Source organism: Rattus norvegicus, chromosome X (genome assembly GCF_036323735.1).
Source record: "Rattus norvegicus strain BN/NHsdMcwi chromosome X, GRCr8, whole genome shotgun sequence".
Taxonomy (NCBI): Eukaryota; Metazoa; Chordata; class Mammalia; order Rodentia; family Muridae; genus Rattus; species Rattus norvegicus.
In genome coordinates, this window is record NC_086039.1 from 125,364,758 (window position 1) to 125,370,757 (window position 6,000).

At 40.0% G+C, this 6,000-nt stretch overlaps 1 protein-coding gene across 6 annotated transcripts in view; it reads left to right on the top strand.

Annotated features, from left to right (window-relative positions):
* Positions 1 to 4,933, top strand: part of Gria3 (glutamate ionotropic receptor AMPA type subunit 3) — a 265,716-nt gene extending 260,783 nt beyond the window's left edge. For all 6 annotated transcript variants that reach the window (XM_017601951.3, XM_006257501.5, XM_006257496.5 and 3 more), the window contains 1 exon segment: positions 2,619 to 4,933. The gene's annotated coding sequence lies outside the window, so the exon portion shown is untranslated.
* The last annotated feature ends 1,067 nt before the right edge of the window (positions 4,934 to 6,000 follow it).

Below are 6,000 nucleotides of genomic sequence, written 5' to 3' on the forward strand. Positions count from 1 at the left end.
AAAATATCAGAGGAATAAAAGGAAAGAAAGGGTGAAATAGCAAGAAAGGAAGGAGAGGAATGGAGGGAGGGGGCCAGAGAGAGGAAGAAAAAAAGAGAAGGAAAGAGTAGTGGAATTAGGTTATCAATCCTTTAAACAGGTCATTGAAGCCTTAAATTGGAAGCCATATTGGATGGGAAAGCCTCCAAACTTCGTTTGCTATAGAAACCTTCTGCTTTCTGGCTTTCCTCTAGTCAGTGTGAGTGTGCTATTATGGAACAAAATTATGGTTACTTGAGATAAAGTTGCATTTTAATAGAAACCAATTCCAACATGTTTATAAGCTAGTTACCCAGTTTCTTAGCAGTCGCTTCTGGGATAATAAAGAAGCCTGAAAAGAGCCTCTGAGGGAAAAAAACATTTACCGGCCCATGTAGCTCATGTGGTTATGAAATTTAGCCTTCCCCCTCCCTTCCCCCTGCTACCATTCACCTTTGGTTTCCAAACAAGTTCTACCCTATCTCTGAGTACCTTCTGATCTCTTATCTAGTTTCTAAATTTCTGTGTTGGCCTAAGTAGTCATGGTCTACTCAGAGGCATGCAGGTACAAAGGTACTCTAAATTTTTGCCTTGTGAGTTTATAGAACCAGTAATTGACCATGAAGTGTGACTCATTTTAAATCACCCAAAAGTATAAGATCTAACAAAATGGATAATGACAAGGCAACTCAGAAAGGATATGGAATCTCTCATTTTCTATGGGTCGTAGTTATGCCATGATTACTGATCTCAGAAGAACTTCTGCCTCAGTTTTAGATTCTGATCAGAAGTTCTATTGACAAACTGACATCTCTCTAAGTTACTGTCCAGGCATTAGATGTAACGCCACCTCTAAGCATTCCTTGGCAAGTGATCCAAACTCATTCTCCCTGGGGTTGACATCCTTAACTGCTATTAGAAATCTTCAAGTTTTCTCAAGGCTAGTGAAAACAACGGTTAGCTTCTTTGGCTTCTTCAGGAACGTTTTTGAAATCCATCTCATATGCAAGACCTCAACAAGCCTGCAATTTGGAGAAAGTTCCATTTTTCCTCTAGGTCTATTCCATCCTATGAAATACTAGGATTTTCCAAGTTACCAACTTTCCTTAAGCAGTTTATATGTAGGTATTCTTTGAGTGAGTGAAAGGTTGAGACAGGAGCTTATATTATAACCTAGAATGAGCTAAAACCCACAGCAATCCTGTCTCAGCCTGAGTAGTGCATTCACAAATGTGAGCCATTGGGACCAGCTTGCATAGACATTCATCCTGGAAATGTTTTCCTGCTTAAGGGATTTCGAAGAAGAAACAAAAACTAATTTTATGTCAAGTGGGGACAAATTTCTGAATAACTGATGGGGGTAAAGTTCTTTTTCCTCAGTGGGCTTTTATCTGAGTACTGATATATTTACCTTCCTGCCACTTAAAAGCAAGAAACAGTCACTGAGAGGTCAATTCCTTTTCTTAGAGTTAGAGGACCAGATAAGGATATCCCAATGGCAATAAGGAAGGAAGGAAAGAAGGAGAGAAGGAAAGAAGGAAGGAAGGAAGGAAGGAAGGAAGGAAGGAAGGAAGGAAGGCAGGCAGGCAGGCAGAGATAGAAGGAGGGATGGAGGGAAGGAGAAAGAGACAGAGACAGAGAAGACTCTGAACTTGGGGTGGGGGGGCACCAAAGAAGAGCTTTTCCTACTTTCATGTAATTCTTTTGGCTCTTTGCACATATCTTTAACATTCTCATACATATGTTCATTCTAGGACCAGTGATAGATAGTGATGTCATTCATTCAACCTAAATTTGGGATTCATTCAAGAGAAAACATTAGTGTTAGTGTACAGGGAAAGGTGGTTGAGAAGGGGTATGAGCCAACAGGAGACAAGAAGGTGATCTTAAGTTTACAGACTCAGGATCAAAGAAGCCCCTGCATCTAGCAAGCCCATGAAAATGAGGGCATTATCAACATCCTCTCAGTCCGCCCCCGGATTTCAAGGCAAAGCACCTAGAGATGCCAAGCTGGTCCATGGCTATCACTGCTTTTGCCTGTTTTCTAGAATGTGCTATCCCTTTAAACTCCATGTATTACTTCCAGACTTTAAACACCAAGGTTGAAGGTATTAAGAGAAAGAAGCAGTCCCCAGTCAAGGAACAAATAATAATTTCTTCCTCATAGTCAAAATGGATTTGAATTCAGTAAGCCAGAACATTTTGTACCCTCTGTCCTAGGTAAACAATCCTTGTCACATCTGCAATCAGAATATATGCTGTAGTGCATTTGTCCTGACTATATTAAAATGCCACTAAAGCTTTCTAATATACCTACACCCTGAGTGATTAAAGTCTTGAGTTAGACTTCCTGCATGTTAGTACAATCTATGCATATATTAGAGAAATGCCCTAATTAATCTATCCTAAAGTATCTGCATCCAGTTGAAAAGTTTAACCAGACCTATTTCCAATCAAACTGGGGGGTGGAGGATGTCCTCGGTAATAGCAGTTTAAGAAAACAGTCACTTGTTTTGTTCAGTGTCAACAGAGCCATTAATAAATGTCTTGGTTCCCAATAAAAAGTCCATTCACATTGCAATGTCCCCTTGCCTTTGCAGATCCCTTCCCACCAGAAGCATGCAATGAGAGGAAATCACTGAAAACGTGGCTGCTTCAAGGATCCTGAGCCGGATTTCACTCTCCCTGGTGTCGGGCATGACACGAATATTGCTGATGGTGCAATGACCTTTCAATAGGAAAAACTGATTTTTTTTTTCCTTCAGTGCCTTATGGAACACTCTGAGACTTGCGACAATGCAAACCATCATTGAAATCTTTTTGCTTTGCTTGAAAAAAAATTAAAATAAAACCAACAAAAAATGGACATGCAAGATTCCAGTATGCGAAAAAAATCTTATTAAAAACATCAATTCAACAAAAGCCATTCTTTGATACCACTGCACAGTACACAAAACCATGTTTGTTAACACACACACATGCACACACTCTCTCACACACACACGCACACACTCTCACACACACACACTCACACATACACACACACACACACGCAGACATGCACGTACGTATACACACTCACACATACAAATTTATTCGAATTCAGCAAATAGACCCATCTTAGCTAAAAGAAGAATTCCTCCTGATTTAAAAGAAAAAATCTGTCTCCCAGTGTTCGGGCAGACAGACTGGCATTTCTTCTAGGATCTGCAGATCAGATGTTTTTGGTATTTCCTGTTGGTGGTGATGTTCTGTGCACCTATTTCCTTTTGATGTTGCTGAATTGTGTAAATCTTTAGAATGTAAATGTGACACTTAAGAAAATTCAAATGCTTTGGGAAAGAGACTGAATGGTGACTTAGTATTCTTGCAATGGTTTTATGGGAAAAAAATGTTTGGAGAACTCCCCATAGTTGAGGTGAAGGGATTAATAGAGCTTTTGAAATTGGCTTCTGTGTGTACCCAGGGGCAGGGCACTATCAGGCATACCTCTCGGTGCTTTCCTAAAACGGATCCCGGAGCTTTCCTAGAAGCCTGGAATTAGAGCTCACAGATCTGTTTTTCTTGCTTCAGTGTGCATTTTAAGTCAATATAGCCGAGTAGTCGAATAGTAAGCATTGAGGTGAGGGAAATGTTGCCTATTCTCCCAGATGTGTTTGGAATATCTTTCTCAGAAAACAACACTGTGTTTAGCTCTGCTTTCTCTGCTAAGTATGCCTTTTAAGTGTACAACACGGAGACAGGACCGTGTTGCAAGGCAGGCCAGTGGATTCAGACCACAGTTCTCAATCTGACTTTACTCTTGCTAGGTCTGTTTTACCAGCTGTTGCCTGTTACCGCCTGCCTGTGGCTCTCCGTCAGACTGCATGTGTCCTTTTCTAGTTTGCAAAGACTAAGATGCTTTCCTAAACCTATCGCTAACCTGAGGGACCTAAGTAAGCATCACTCCCAGGTCCTTGCTTGGAGCAGTTTCTCTACTGACTCACCGAAGATCGCCCCACTGCTCCATGGGCTCTCAAGTAACTAATTGCAAACCTGCTGTTGGCATCACCAGACCAGTCAGAGGAAATAGTCTCCGCTCACTAATTACCTCCTATATAACGACGTATGCTTTATGTAGTTCAGTAGTATGCTCTCATCAGTAACGTGCATTGGAAAGTTTCCAGACTGTACAAATTAGGAGCCCACCTCCATTTCCCAAGTGTGACCCTTAGATGCTTAGTTGACTCGCTGCACATTTGCTCTCGTCTTTAGAAAAGAAAGGAAGAGGTCTCGTTCCAGTGAAACATTTCCAGAAAGGTGTAATATAAACTTTCATTCCAGAAAGTGTGTCATGAGCAAATAACTCACCTGTCAGATTTTTAAATGGTATTGAACACAAAAGAAAGCTGTTGTGTTTTGTTTTGTTTTGTTCTCATGAAACTGTGATCTTTCAACTTATGAATGCTGTAATTGTCCCAGTGCGGGAAGCTAACGCTGTGTGAATATGAAGTTGTATAAAGCAAACCAACCGACCTATACACAAACACTTTTCATAGGCACTGTATAAAGAGAAATGTATGTTTATTGACTCAAATCAGTTTTTCAGAGAGGAAACTTTACTGAGATTAAGAAGCGGGTAAATTGGTTTGTTATTTAAAAAAAAAACTTGCATGTTTAAAAAAATGTTGATTGCTTCAAATTTCTGCTATTAACTTCAAGCTATGGGAGTTTGGCGGTAGTCAATTGAGGATTTTTTTCCAATTCTTTTCTTTTTGTTGTTAAAGCTGTACTTCAATGAACAGAAAAATTGCCAAGCAAACTAATGGCCGTAAAAGTGTAAATTGCATGTGTGGGCATAATTACCGAACCTCATTGCCATGAGGTATTGTACAAAGTTTTAATACATTTTGTAAATAAAATTGTAAAGAAAGAATTCTGTCTCTGCACTTTGACTAGCTGTTTGAAACATACTTGACGCACACGCCAAGAAGTCATTATTCACTAATTAACTTCTCACCTGAAGTTCAGCCAGTACTCAAACAATCCACTCACTATGAGAAGATTGTCTCTCCCCGCCGAAACTGCAAATCAGTCAGGCCTCAGACTCAAGGCCCCTCAGCCAAGCTGAGCCATTTTTCCCACATTTTTCATTAGTTTGACTTGAAGGCCTTCCATTTGTCTTCTTTGCTTCCAGCCACCATCCCTTAGGATTCTTTCCCCTCCCCAGTTGGAAAACTTTTGAATTGAATTGAATCGAATCGAATCGAACTGAATTGAACATAATTGAATAATCAAGAGTCACCAATCTAGTATTGGTGGGTAAGGAAAGAATGCAGTGGACTCTACTGGTAAAACTTGGTCTGTAGTTTCTGAACATGTAGTTTATGTAACAAATGAAGCCAACTGAATACACAGCAAGTCTATCTGGTTGTCACCCTAGAAAACAGGGGCTGCTGGTAGAAGGAAAAGAGAGTGATTTTTTTTAAGAGAGAAAAGTCCAAGAAAGACGCTAAAGAGGTAAAAGTAGAAAGGATTACGGAACAGGTAATATGAATTCTTGCAAAGGAAGAAAAATAGAAATAGGAAAAGAAGACTCAAAAACTGTTGGTCTAGTGGTACTGTGGACAACTTGGCCTACAGTCTCCAGAATAACTACTACTGCTTTCCTTCTTCTCTGAAATGCTGATTATCCATTATAAACTAATGCTTTTTTAAAAGATTTACTTATTTGTATTTTATGTGAATGAATGGTTTTTGTCTGTATATATGCACATGTCTGGTGCTGTAGAGACCAGAAGAGGCATTGGATCCCCTAGAACTGGAATTAGAAACAATGGTGATCCACCAGGTAAGTGTTGGCACTGAATCTCGGTCCTCTGGAAAAGCAGCAAGTGCTCTGAAAAACTTGGACCATCGCCCCAGAGCTTAGTCTTCATAAAAAACCCTCAGCTGCCTTCTCTTTCTTTTCCTTAATTAAAACACATGTAACAGTCGCCCCAG